Source organism: Callithrix jacchus, chromosome 7, assembly GCF_049354715.1.
Source record: "Callithrix jacchus isolate 240 chromosome 7, calJac240_pri, whole genome shotgun sequence".
Lineage (NCBI taxonomy): Eukaryota > Metazoa > Chordata > Mammalia > Primates > Cebidae > Callithrix > Callithrix jacchus.
Window position 1 is genome coordinate 127,796,718 of NC_133508.1, and position 15,068 is coordinate 127,811,785.

General features: G+C 42.9%; 1 long non-coding RNA gene across 1 annotated transcript in view; it reads left to right on the plus strand.

The window, feature by feature from the left end:
- LOC144577171 (uncharacterized) overlaps window positions 1-10,244 on the plus strand; it is a 128,850-nt gene extending 118,606 nt beyond the window's left edge. Inside the window, exon 6 of the long non-coding RNA XR_013520559.1 lies at window positions 10,048-10,244. This is a non-coding gene — a long non-coding RNA (uncharacterized LOC144577171). The remainder of the gene's footprint in view (window positions 1-10,047) is intronic.
- Window positions 10,245-15,068: the final 4,824 nt, after the last annotated feature.

Sequence of the window (15,068 nt, forward strand, 5' to 3'; positions counted from 1 at the left end):
AAGTATGGTGCCAGCATCTGCTCCTGGCAAGGGGATCAGGCTGCTTTAATTCATGGTGGAAGGTGAGGGGGAGTCAGTATGTGCAGGTCACATGGCAGGAGACAAAGAGAGACAGGAGGTACCAGGCTCTTTTTTAACAACCAGTTCTTGTGGGAACTAAGAGTGACAACTCACTCCTGCAACCCTTCAAGCCATCACAATCCAAACGCCTACTACCAGGCCGCACCTCCAACACTGAGGATGACATTTTCACATGAGACTTGGCGGGTCAAACTAGCCAGATCCAAACCACAGCAGGCAGACTAAATTCTAGGCTGTGGGCCAGGCGTCTACATATTAGGCAAATGTATTTCCATTCTTCCAGTAGAAATATTACATCTTGAAGGAAATTGAGTTTACTTTCAAATAAAAAGTCCATGGTTTTTTGTTTGTTTGTTTTTTCCTCACCGTAGCATGACCCTCTTGCCTCTGGTATTCATTTGAACACAAATGAAGGACCTCACACTTCTTCCTATACCTGTTCTGTCATGTTAGAGTCTATTCATTTTGAAAACCTGTGTAGATTTTTTGGTCCAAATTCTTTCATTGAACATGTTTGCCATTTCTTGTGGCTTGGTATACTTTGAAGATTTGATGAACAGTTTCCAAGACTTAATGGATACAACTGACTATCAGGATAGGGTCAAGGAAAGAAGCTTCAGGGTAATAGGAAGAGGGAGGATGTTACCTGCTTACCTAATTCTAAAGCTACAACGCGCCAAGGGCTAAGTCAGCAGCTATACCCCAAAGGGGGAGGTGGCCACAAGGAATGAGAGAATTATGAAGAGGTATATTCTGCCACTTCTCAGCAAGGATATTAGCAGAATAGGGTGGCTGCCACTTACTGGGCGTGTATTACATGCCAGGAAGAACTAAGTGTGTTGCGTACATTATGAGGTTAGTGTTACCATCACCATTTTATATGTGAGGAAATAATGAGTTAGAGAAATTAAATTACCTTTATGATGTCGTAAGTTGCAAGGGTTGGGGGGACAAACTTCAAACTCAAGTTTGACTTCAAAGCATGCCCTCATAATTGCTGAATTACTGGAAGTCATAATAATATGAAGCCACAACCAGAGAACTCTGTGGGAAGGGGGTTCCCAGAGTGTGTGAGGACTCTTGGTCAATCTATTCTGAATAGAGAAGGATTTCTGTCACTTTGTTTAGCCTTTATTTGGCTTGTGTGTTTACTAATTCATTTTATTAGTAGAATTTCTTTGTTCCTCACTGAAACTCCAAATTGTGTGATTAGAAATAACTCCAAATCAACTAATTGTGATGGCACAAAGGATCATTTCACAGCTAGGGTCATAATGGTAACCAAATTAATCCTGAACATCTCAATAAATGACAAAGAAACATGAACCACAGAGAAGTTGATTCCCTGACCTGGTTTCCATCCAAGTGAAGAGTTTCAAAAGAGCAGAGTGCACCAGGGACTTCTCGCTGTCCGAGTCTCCTTATTTGGTTGAGTCCTATCTTCACTATAGGTATTGACCCCAGAGACACAGGGGATTTTGTCTCAGCTTGACTTTCCTTTGGGTCTTATCAGTGTTTTCTATTGAGGACACAAAGACCATTGCTTTTGATTCTGAAGGGTGAGACCAAGCTCCCTCCAGAATTTAAACGCACGTCACTTGATTTACTATGTAGAGAATAACTCAGTTATACGTGGGCAACATCTGCAGAACAATGCAATAAAGAATGCTCCTCACCTGGTCACCTTCCAAACCAACTCACCTACTGCTAGGCAGGGCCAGCTCCCAGTTGTCATTATTCCTTTACTCTTATCTCACACACTGCCCTGTAATTTCTCATCAGAGGCAGACAGAATGAAAAAAACAAGAAGAATTAGATTTGCGTTCTTCTTTTTTTTTTTTTTTGAGACGGAGTTTCGCTCTTTTTTTTTTTTTAATTTTTTATTGCATTTTAGGTTTTGGGTTACATGTGCAGAATATGCAAGACAGTTGCATAGGTACACACATGGCAGTGTGTTTTGCTTCCTTTCTACCCTTCACCCACATTTGGCATTTCTCCCCAGGCTATTCCTCCCCAGCTCCCCCCCTCCCGCTGGCCCTCCCTTTTTCCCCCAATAGACCCAGTGTTTAGTATTCCCCTCCCTGTGTCCATGTGTTCTCATTTTTCATCACCTGCCTATGAGTAAGAATATGCGTTATTTCATTTTCTGTTCTTGTGTCAGTTTGCTGAGAATGATGTTCTCCAGATTCATCCATGTCCCTACAAATGACACGAACTCATTTCTGATTGCTGCATAATATTCCATGGTGTATATGTGCCACATTTTCCCAATCCAGTCTATCATCAATGGGCATTTGGGTTGGTTCCAGGTCTCTGCTATTGTAAACAGTGCTGCAATGAACATTCGTGTGCATGTCTCCTTATAGTAGAACAATTTATAGTCCTTTGGATATATACCCAGTAATGGGATTGCTGGGTCAGATGGAATTTCTATTTCTAAGGTCTTGAGAAATCGCCACACTGTCTTCCACAATGGTTGAACTAATTTACACTCCCACCAACAGTGTAAAAGTGTTCCTTTTTCTCCACATCCTCTGCAGCATCTGTTGTCTCCAGATTTTTTAATGATCGCCATTCTAACTGGCGTGAGATGGTATATCAATGTGGTTTTGATTTGCATCTCTCTAATGACAAGTGATGATGAGCATTTTCTCATATGATTGTTGGCCTCATATATGTCTTCTTTTGTAAAATGTCTGTTCATATGCTTTGCCCATTTTTGAATGGGCTTGTTTGTTTTTTTCCTGTAAATCTGTTTGAGTTCTTTGTAAATTCTGGATATCAGCCCTTTGTCAGATGGGTAGACTGCAAAAATTTTTTCCCATTCTGTTGATTGCCGATTCACTCCAGTGACTGTTTCTTTTGCCATGCAGAAGCTGTGGAGATTGATTAGGTCCCATTTGTCTATTTTGGCTTTGTTGCCAATGCTTTTGGTGTTTTGTTCATAAAGTCCTTGCCTACTCCTATGTCCTGAATGGTTTTGCCTAGATTTTCTTCTAGGGTTTTTATGGTGTTAGGTCTTATGTTTAAGTCTTTAATCCATCTGGAGTTAATTTTAGTGTAAGGTGTCAGGAAGGGGTCCAGTTTCTGCTTTCTGCACATGGCTAGCCGGTTTTCCCAACACCATTTGTTAAACAGGGAATCCTTTCCCTATTGCTTGTTTTTGTCAGGTTTATCAAAGATTGTATAGTTGTAGATATGTTGTGTTGCCTCCGATGCCTCTGTTTTTTTCCATTGGTCTATATCTCTGTTTTGGTACCAGTACCATGCTGTTTTGATTACTGTAGCCTTGTAGTATAGTTTGAAATCCGGTAGTGTGATGCCCCCCGCTGTGTTCTTTTTGCTTAGAATTGACTTGGCTATGCGGGCTCTCTTTTGGTTCCATATGAAGTTCAAGGTGGTTTTTTCCAGTTCTGTGAAGAAAGTCAATGGTAGCTTGATGGGAATAGCATTGATTCTGTAAATTACTTTGGGCAGTATAGCCATTTTCATGATATTAATTCTTCCTAACCATGAGCATGGAATGTCTCTCCATCTGTTTGTGTCCTCTCTTATTTCATTGAGCAGTGGTTTGTAGTTTTCCTTGAAGAGGTCCCTTACACTCCTTGTGAGTTGTATTCCTAGGTATTTTATTCTTTTTGTAGCAATTGTGAATGCCAGTTCATTCTTGATTTGACTTTCTTAAAGTCTGTTATTGGTGTAGAAAAATGCCTGTGATTTTTGCACATTGATTTTATATCCTGAGACTTTGCTGAAGTTGCTTATCAGTTTCAGGAGTTTTTGGGCTGAGGCGATGGGGTCTTCTAGGTATACTATCGTGTCGTTTGCAAATAGAGACAATTTGGCTTCCACCTTTCCTATATGAATACCCTTTATTTCTTTTTCTTGCCTGATTGCTCTGGCTAGAACTTCCAGTACTATATTGAATAGGAGTGGTGAAAGAGGGCATCCTTGTCTAGTGCCGGATTTCAAAGGGAATGCTTCCAGTTTTTGCCCATTCAGTATGATATTGGCTGTTGGTTTGTCATAAATAGTTTTTATTACTTTGAGATACGTTCCATCAATACCGAGTTTATTGAGGGTTTTTAGCATAAAGGGCTGTTGAATTTTGTCGAATGCCTTTTCTGCATCAATTCAGATAATCTTGTGGTTTTTGTTTTTGGTTCTGTTTATGCGGTGAATTATGTTTATAGACTTGCATATGTTAAACCAGCCTTGCATCCCCGGGATGAATCCTACTTGATCATGATGGAAAAGTTATTTGATGTGCTGTTGCAATCGGCTTGCAATATTTTATTGAAGATTTTTGCATCTATGTTTATCATGGATATTGGCCTGAAGTTTTCTTTTCTTGTTGGGTCTCTGCTGAGTTTTGGTATCAGGATGATATTGGTCTCATAAAATGATTTGGGAAGAATTCCCTCTTTTTGCATTATTTGGAATAGTTTCAGAAGGAATGGTACCAGCTCCTCTTTGTGTGTCTGGTAGAATTCGGCTGTGAACCCATCTGGACCTGGGCTTTTTTTGTGTGTAGGCTCTTAATTGCTGCCTCTACTTCTGACCTTGTTATTGGTCTATTCATAGTTTCAGCTTCCTCCTGGTTTAGGCTTGGGAGGACACAGGAGTCTAGGAATTTAACCATTTCTTCCAGGTTTACTAGTTTATGTGCATAGAGTTGTTTGTAATCTTCTCTGATGATGGTTTGAATTTCTGTGGAATCTGTGGTGATTTCCCCTTTATCATTTTTTATTGCATCTATTTGGTTGTTCTCTCTTTTATTTTTAATCAATCTGGCTAGTGGTCTGTCTATTTTGTTGATCTTTTCAAAAAACCAGCTCTTGGATTTATTGATCTTTTGAAGGGTTTTTCATGTCTCTAGCTCCTTCAGTTCTGCTCTGATCTTAGTTATTTCTTGTCTTCTGCTAGGTTTTGAGGTTTTTTGATCTTGCTCCTCTAGCTCTTTCAATTTTGACAATAGGGTGTCAATTTTGGATCTCTCCATTCTCCTCATATGGGCACTTATTGCTATATACTTTCCTCTAGAGACTGCTTTAAATGTGTCCCAGAGATTCTGGCATGTGGTGTCTTCGTTCTCATTGGTTTCGAATAACTTCTTTATTTCTGCCTTCATTTCATTGTTTATCCAGTCAACATTCAAGAGCCAGTTGTTTAGTTTCCATGAAGCTGTGCGGTTCTGGATCGGTTTCTGAATTCTGAGTTCTAACTTGATTGCACTATGGTCTGAGAGGCTGTTTGTTATGATTTCAGTTGTTTTGCATTTGCTGAGCAGTGCTTTACTTCCAATTATGTGGTCAATTTTAGAGTAGGTGTGATGTGGTGCTGAGAAGAATGTATATTCTGTGGATTTGGGGTGGAGAGTTCTGTAAATGTCTATCAGGTTTGCTTGTTCCAAGTCTGAGTTCAAGCCCTGGATATCCTTGTTAATTTTCTGTCTGGTTGATCTGTCTAATATTGAGAGTGGAGTGTTAAAGTCTCCCACTATTATTGTGTGGGAGTCTAAGTCTCTTTGTAAGTCATTAAGAACTTGCCTTATGTATCTGGGTGCTCCTGTATTGGGTCCATATATGTTTCGGATCATTAGCTCTTCTTGTTGTATCGATCCTTTTACCATTATGTAATGACCTTCTTTGTCTCTTTTGATCTTGTTGTTTTAAAGTCTATTTTATCAGAGATGAGAAATGTAACTCCTGCTTTTTTTTTGCTCTCCATTTGCTCGGTAAATCTTCCTCCATTTCTTTATTTTGAGCCTTTGTGTATTTTTGGATGTGAGATGGGTTTCCTGGATACAGCACACTGATGGGTTTTGTTTTTTTATCCAATTTACCAGTCTGTATCTTTTGATTGGTGCATTTAGCCCATTCACATTTAGGGTTAATATTGTTATGTGTGAATTTGATACTGCCATTTTGATGCTAGCTGGCTGTTTTGCCCATTAGTTGATGTAGATTCTTTATTATGTTGATGCTCTTTAGCATTTCGTGTGATTTTGGAATGGCTGGTACTGGATCTTCCTTTCTATATGTAGTGCCTCTTTCAGGAGCTCTTGTAAAGGAGGCCTGGTGGTGACAAAATCTCTGAGTACTTGCTTGTTCGCAAAGGATTTTATTTTTCCTTCACTTATGAAGCTCAGTTTGGTTGGATATGAAATTCTGGGTTGAAAGTTCTTTTCTTTAAGGATGTTGAATATTGGCCCCCACTCTCTTCTGGCTTGTAGTGCTTCTGCCAAGAGATCTGCTGTGAGTCTGATGGGCTTCCCTTTGTGGGTGACCCAACCTTTCTCTCTGGCTGCCCTTAGTATTTTCTTTTTTATTTCAACCCTGGTGAATCTGACGATTATGTGCCTTGGGGTTGCTCTTCTTGTGGAATATCTTTGTGGTGTTCTCTGTATTTCCTTGATTTGATTGTTGGCCTGCCTTGGTAGGTGGGGGAAATTTTCCTGGATGATGTCCTGAAGAGTATTTTCCAGCTTGGATTCATTCTCTTTGTCACCTTCTGGTACACCTATCAAACGTAGATTAGGTCTCTTCACATAGTCCCACATTTCTTAGAGAGTTTGTTCATTCCTTTTTGCACTTTTTTCTCTAATCTTGGTTTCTCATTTTATTTCATTGAGTTGATCTTCGACTTCTGATATTCTTTCTTCTGGTTGGTCATTTCGGCTGTTGAAACTTGTGCATGCTTCACGAAGTTCTCGTGTTGTGTTTTTCAGCTCCTTCTATTCATTCATATTCCTCTCTAAGTCATCCATTCTTATTATCATTTCCTTGAATCTTTTTTTCAAGGTCCTTAGTTTCTTTGCATTGATTTAGAACATGTTCTTTTAGCTCACAGAAGTTTGTCATTACCCACCTTCTGAAGTCTGATTCTGTCATTTCATCACACTCATTCTCCATCCAGCTTTGTTCCCTTGCTGGTGAGGAGTTTTGGTCCTTTGTAGGAGGCGAGGTGTTCTGGTTTCGGGTGTTTTCCTCCTTTTTGTGCTGGTTTCTTCCCATCTTTGTGGATTTATCCATCTGTCGTCTGAGTAGTTGCTGACTTTTCGATTGGGTCTCTGAGTGGACGCCCATATTGTTGATGATGAAGTATTTCTGTTACTTGGTTCTCTTTCTACCAGTCTAGCCCCTTCGCTGTAGGACTGCTGAGGTCCACTCCAGGCCCTGCTTGTCTGGGGTGCACCTATAGCAGCTGCAGAACAGTGAGGGATGCTACCAGTTTCTTTTTCTGCTATCTTTGTCTCAGAATGATGCCTGCCAAATGTCAGTCTTTTGGATGTACAGGGGTCAGGGAACTGCTTGAGGAGACAGTCTGTACTTTATAGGAGCTCAAGTGCTGAGCTGTGAGCTCTGTTCAAGGCTGTTAGGCTGTTACGTTTAATTCTGCTGCAGCAGAACTCATTAAAAAAAACCCTTTTTTTCTCAGATGCTGTGTCTCGGGGGTTGGGGCTTTCTTTATGAGTGACCGTTGCGCTGTCCTGCCCAGCTAGGAGGCAGTCTAGTCACTATTTGCCTGCCAAGGCTCTGCCCTGCTGGTGTGAGGTCCGCCCTGTTGCTGCAGGCTCTGCCCTGCTGCTGCGGTCTCCACCCTGCTGCCACGGGCTACGCCCTGCGGCAGAGTCTCTCTGTTGTGGTGGGTTGCCTCGGCAACGGCAGGCTGCATCAGCAATGGGAGGGTACCTCAGTAGGGTCGGATTGCCTCGGTAATGGCGGGCGACCCTCCCCCATGGAGCTGCACTGTCCCGGGTTCAGCTGTGCCCACAGTGAAACTCTCCACCTGCAGCATTTGGAATCACCGTTTTGTTTGTCCCACTGTGCTGGCCCAAACGCCTTTTCCCTGGAATTTCCTGGCCTGGCTCACTGTCCAAGTCCCGTTCAATTAGATGGATATGCCAATCTGCCCTCCCAAGTCTCAGATTGCTGGTTCAACAGGGCACCCGGACCAGTGCGCTTTGTGCGGAGCGCTGTGGAGTGCCGCTATACTGTGACACCTGCCGCTGGCTGCACCAGCCAAAACTGCTGCACTGGCATCCTGTGTCTCTCCTATACCTGTGAATTTCCCCATTCTGTGGTCAACAAAGATCCATGTGGAAATGCGGCCCTGACTCACCCTCTGCGCATTCACCGAGAGCTTCAATCCTGGGTTGTTCTCACCACACGATCTTGAGTTGGTCCCCCCGGAGTTTCGCTCTTGTTACCCAGTCTGGAGTGTAATGGTGCAATCTCTGCTCACCGCAGCCTCCGCCTCCTGGGTTCAGGCAATTCTCCTGCCTCAGCCTCCTGAGTAGCTGGGATTACAGGCACGCGCCACCATGCCCAGCTAATTTTTTGTATTTTTAGTAGAGACGAGATTTCACCATGTTGACCAGGATGGTCTCAATCTCTTGACCTCGTGATCCACCCACCTCGGCCTCCCAAAGTGCTGGGATTATAGGCTTGAGCCACTGCGCCCGGCTGTGCATTCTGCTTCTTTCACTTACTGGTTATGTGACTTTGAACAAATTATTTAATCTCTCTGAGCCTGTTTCCTTATAAGAATTACAATATCTATCTCTATGAGCTATGTGGAACTAAATGAGATTTAGGGAAAACATTCTTTAAGCCAAAAGGGTGAAATGGCATTAGGAAACTGGCTGACTATCCAAAGCAGGTCAGGTTAGGAGTGGAGAAGGAAAAGTGCTGCTGTTCCTGCTGCTAATGAAGAAGATGATGGAGATGACGATGCTAGCTAACATTTACTGAATGCATAGCTATGTGCCATGCATCAGGCCAAGTGCTTTGCATGTACTGTCTTATTTAATCTTGGCAACAGTCCTCTGGGATGAAAATTATATACCCATTTTATAGATGAGGAAATGGGAGTTTTAAAGACTTTAAATAAGTTTGACCAAGGTCATTCAGCTATTAAACTGTAAGTCCAGAAAGCAATTGGATTCCTGGCTTTTGTTTATCCTGAGAAAATTCTCAGTCCCTGAATTCAGCTGAAATCATCAGTGAATGTCAGAAATCATCAGATGAAATCATCAGTGAACATCAGAAATTTCACCTCAAGAGACAGGACTTGTGCTGTGTCCCCGACCTCTCCCTCTGACCTCCTAGCCCTCTGACCTGGTGAAGGCATCTGCACAATTTATCACAGCAGCTGTACTTTATTTCTCCATTGTGAGAACATCGCTTACATTTCTTAACATTTTTGACACATTAAAAATGTGTAATTTACGTTTAGGGGACTTGGGTCCTATTCCCAACTTATCCATTAACTCGGCCTTAGGCAAGTCAACCTCTTTGAGCCTGTTTCTCATTTTCAAAATTACAACAATCGAGCCTGTTGAGTCTCTAAGATAGTTTAATTCTTTAATTTTTACTCTGGCAGTCATGAACACTTAGCCTTAGAATATGAAATGACACAGAATTTTCTAAACCGAAGCGTGCCTTCCAAGGAACAAATGTTATTTCCATTTTTATTTACAAATATAAATGAGAATTGCCCTACCACTACCATTCCGGCATTCTATACCTTATTTGAGTGGCCACAGAATTTATCATCCAAGACAGGACTCTGGGGAGTGAAAGCAGATGCTAATAATTAATTGCACCAGGACAGCAGGCTTGACCAGGACCGTCACCTTTGCCATTGCTCCATTTGTAGCTACTCTTCTTCCTTACCCTCCTCTCTCCTCCCCGTCTCCTTCCTTGGGCTTCAACAAGAGTGAAAGGTGCCACAGACAGAGGTGTGAGCTCCCTCGGCCGCTTAATGGAGTGTTAAGTTCAAAACTGAGGTGTGACCATTTAAATGCTAACACCCTTAAGCAAGTTTGACTGCAACAGAAACACCCTCTTTAAGGCTTATTTCCTCCTTCTAGTTCAAAAACATTTTGCGTTGTTTATTTCCACTCCATTCAGTCAGTACCTTGCTCATTATTTTCTTTCTGTACTTCTTTATTTGAAACAGGTTTTCATTTTGTAGCTGGCTTGGAGAACACTGTAAGGAAACCAGCCTTGGACTCAAACAAGAAGTGAAGGCTTCAGTGATTTCCTGGGATCATCTTCCTCATGTCCCACCCTGGATACTCTGGAAAATACTAGGGGGCAACAGATGGGTTTTGTGAAAGCCAATGAGCAATTTGAAGTGATTCCTTTTGTAAACCAGCTTATATGAATTTCTGTTGTAGGAAATGATACTGAGCTTATTCCCCTCATCTGCATTCTATCTGATGAAAATCAAACACCATCCCTTTTTGGGGGACAGCAGAAGCCACGAGCTTGATTCTTACCCCAAAACTATTTTTAAAAATAGAAGATGGACTGGGGGGCAGAGCAAGATCATCAAATAGGAGTCTCCAGCAATTCTCCTACCTGCAGGAACGCCAAATTGAACAACCAGCCACACGAAAAAGCACCTTCACAAGACTGGGTGTGGTGGCTCATGCCTGTAGTCCTAGCACTTTGGGAGGCCAAGGTGGGTGGATCGCTGGAACCCAGAAGTTTGGGACCAGCCTGGGCATCATGGCGAAATCCTGTCTACAAAAAGATAGAAAAATTAGTCAGGCATGGTGGTGCATGACTGTAATCCCAGCTACTTTGGGGGCTGAGACAGGAGGATCATTTGAACCCGGGAGTTTGAGGCTGTGGTGAGCTGAGATCGCAACCCAGACTGGGGGAGACCAGTGAAACTGTCTAAACAAACACCCCCAAATCAGGTGAGTAACCACAGTACCCAGTTTTAACATCAGATTGAGGAAAGAGGCATTGAAGAGGATAGAAAAGACAGTCTTGAATCGCCTATACCACCCCTCCCTCATTCCTAGCAGCAGCCACATGGTGTGGAAAGAAAATCTGTGTGCTTGAGGGAGGGAGAATGCAGTGGTTGTGGGACTTTGCGTTGGAACTCAGTGCTGTCCCATCAGAGTAGAAAGCAGTGTGGGGAAGAACTTGGCCAGCGCCCACAGAGGAAGCATTTAGACCAGCCCTAGTCAAAGCAGAACCACCCATCCCAGTGGTGGGAACCTCCTGGATGACATTTCTAGACAGACCTTGGGCCAGAAGGGAACCTGTTTCCTTGAAGAAAAGGACCCAGTTCTGGCAGAATTCATCACTGGCTGACTACAGAACCCTTGGGCCCTGAATAAGCAGCAGTGGCAGCCAGGCAATACTTGCCGTGGCATTGAGTGAGACCAAGCTGCACCTGCTTCAGGTGTGACCCAGCACATTCTCAGCTGTGGTAGCTGTGGAGGGACACCCCTTGAGGAAAAGAGAGGAAGAGTAAAGTAGACTTTGTCTTCTAGCTTGGGTGCCAGCTTGGCCACATGAAGTAGAGCACCAAGCAAACTCCCACAGTCCTGGTTTCCAGGCCTTGGCTCCTAGATGGCATTTCTGGGTCTGCCATGGGTCAGAGGGAGCCTGTGGCCCTGAAGAGAGAGTCAGGCCTGGCAGCATTCACCACAAGCTGCCTGAAGAGCCACTGGGCCTTGAGTGAGCACTGGTGGTAGCCAGGTACTTCTTACTGCAGGCCCGGGGTGGTGGTGGCCTTTGAGGGAGACTCCTCTGCTTGAGAAAAGGGAATGGAAGAGTGGAAAGGACTTTGTCTTGTGGCTTGGGTGCCAGGTCAGCTGCAGTAGAATAGAGTACCAGGTAGATTCCTGAGGTTTCCAACTCCAGGCGCTGGCTCCTGGGTGGAGCCTAGACCTGTCCAAGGCCAGGGGAGCTCACTCTCCTCAAGAGGACACAAGCCTGGCTGGATTTGCTGTTGCTGATTGTAGAGCCCTTGGGCCTTGAGTGAACCTAGGCAATAGCCAGGCAGTGGTCAGTGTGGATCTTGGGCAAGACTCAGTGCTGTGCTAGCTCTGGGACTAACCTAGCATAATCCCGTTGGTGGTGGCTGCAGAGGTGCTTGTTTCACCCTCCTCCAGCTCCAGGCAGCTCAGTGCAGTAAGAGGGACTCTACTTGTTTAGGAATAAGTAAGAGAAGAGAACAAGAGTCTCTGCCTGTTACTTCAGGGAATTCTTTCAGACCTTACCCAAGACCACCAAGAAGATAACTCTATGAGTATGCAAGAACCATAACACTACCGGGCTTGGGGTGCCCCTAAAGCAGATATGGCTGCAGTAATCAAGACTTGGATCAAAATACCTATGACGCTTAATACTGAGTGTCAATTTGATTGAAGGATGCAAAGCATTGTTCCTGGGTGTGTCTGTGACGGTGCTGCCAAAGGAGATTAACATTTGAGTCAGTGGCCAGGGAGAGGCAGACCCACCCTCAATCTGGGTGGGCAGCATCTAATCAGTTTCCAGCAAAGCTAGCCTAAAGCAGGCAGAAGAACGTGTAAGGACTTGACCTGCTGAGTGTTCTGGCCTTCATTTTTTCTCCTGTGCTGGATGCTTCCTGCCCTTGAATTTCAGTCTACAAGTTCTTCAGCTTTTGGACTCTTGGACCTACACCGGTGGTTTGCCAGTGGCTCTTGGGCCTTCAGACATAGACAGAAGGCTGCACTGTCGGCTTCCCTACTTGTGAGGTTTGGGGACTTGGACTGGCTTCCTTACTCCTCAGTATCATGGGACTTCACTCTGTGATTGTGTAAGTCAGGACTCCTTAATAAACTCCCCTTTATATATATATGTGTCCTATTAGTTCTAGCCCTCTAGAGAACCCTGACTAATATAATGTACAAGTCCCTTTGCGTACTCAGAAAGCCTTTCCAGGAAGGATGGGTACACACAAGCCTAGACTGCAAAGACTGCAACAAATGACTAATTCTCCAATGCCCAATAGTGACGAATATCCACAAGCATCAACACCATCCCGGAAATCATGACCTCACCAAATGAACTAAATAGGGCACCAGGGACCAAGGACCAATCCTGAAGAAAAAAAGACATGTGACCTTTCATAAAGAGAATTCAAAACAGCTGTTGCTGTGGTTTGTACAGTTGTCCCCACCCAAATCTCATGTTGAATTGAAATCCTCAGTGCTGGAAGTGGGGCCTGATGGGAAATGTTTAGGTCATGAGGGCAAATTTCTCATGTCTTGGTGCTTTCTTAACACTAGTGAGTGAGTTCTCAGGAGATCTGGTTGTTTAAAAGTGTGTGGCACCTCCTCCCCAACTCCCTTTTGCTGCTGCCCTAGCTACGTGATATGCCTGCCCCTGCTTTGTCTTCAGTCTGACTAAAAGCTTCCTGAGGCCTCCAAAGCAGCAGATGCCAGCGCTGTGTTTCCTGAACAGCCTGCAGAACAGTAAGCCAGTTAAGCTTATTTTCTTATAAATTACCTAGTCTCAAGTACTTATAGCAATGCAAGAATGGCATAATATAAGCAGACAAAGGCACATCAAAAAAAGAAAACTGCTGTTCAATATCCCTGATGAACATTGATGCAAAAGTCCTCAATAAAATACTAAAAAACTGAATTAAACAACACATTAGAAAGATTATTCATTATGACCAAGTGGGATTTATCCCAGGGATGCAAGGATGGTTCAGCATATGCCAATCAACTAATGTGATACGTCATATCAACAGAATGAAAGATAAAAACCATATTATCATTTCAGTTGATGCTGAAAACATTTGATAAAATTTAACACCCCTTGGCTGGGCGTGGTGGCTCATGCCTGTAATCCCAGCACCTTAGGAGGCCGAGGCAGGCAGATCACAAGGTCAGGAGATCAAGACCATCCTGGCCAACATGGTGAAACCCTGTCTCTATTAAAAATACAAAAATTAGCTGGGCATGGTGGCATGTGCCTGTAATCCCAGCTACTCAGGAGGCTGAGGCAGGAGAATTGCTTGAACCCAGGAGGCGGAGGTTGCAGTTAGCCAAGATTGCGCCACTGGACTCTAGCCTGGCACCTGGCAACAGAGTGAGACTCTGTCTCAAAAAAAAAATTAACACCCCTTCATGAGAAAATCCTAAAAAATCTGATTATAGAAGGAACACACCTCAAAACAATAAAAACCATATATGTTAGATCCACAGCTAGTATGATACTTAATGGATAAAAACTGAAAGAACTTCATCTGAGATCTGGAATAAGATAAGAATGGCCACGTTTACCACTGTTATTAAGCATAGTACTGGAAGTCCCAGCTGGAGCAATCAGAAAAGAGAAGGAAACTAATGGCATCCAAATTGGAAAGGAAGAAGTCCAGTTATCCTTGTTTATGGATCATCTAATCTTATATTTGGAAAAACCTGAAGCGTCCAGAAAAAACTATTAGAACTGATAAACACATTCAGTAAAGTTGAAGTATACAAAATCAGCATGCAAAAATCAGTAGCATTTCTATGTGTCAACCGTGAAAAATCTGAAAAAAAACTCAAGAAAGTAACCCCATGTACTATAAATAAAATAAAACATGTAAAACAAACTTTCCAAAGAAATGAAAGACCTCTAAATGAAAACTATAAAATACTGATGTAGAACATTGAAGGGGACACAAAAACTGGAAAGATATTCCATGTTTACAGATTGGAAGACTCACTATTGTTCAAATGATCATACTACCGAAAGCAATGCAGAGATTCAATGCGATCTCTATCAAAATACCAATGACATTCTTCACAGAAATAGAAAAAGATTCTGAAATTGATATAGAACCATAAAGCTGTCCTGAGCAAAAAGAACAAAACTGGAGGCATCATACTACCTGAGTTCAAATTATATTACAGCTGTAGTAACCAAAACAGTATGGTACTGGCATAACAACAGATACAGAGACCGATAGAACAAAATAGAGAATGCAGAAACAAATCCGCACATCTACAGTGAACTCATTTTCAACAAAGGTGCAAAAAGATACATTGGGGAAAGGCCAGTGTCTTCAATAAATGGTGCTGGGAAAACTGGACATCATATGCAGACAAATAAAACTAGACCCCTATATCTTGCTGTATACAAAAATCAAATCAAAATGGATTAAATACTTAAGTCTAAGACCTCAAACTCTGAAGCCACTAAAAGAAAACATCCAGG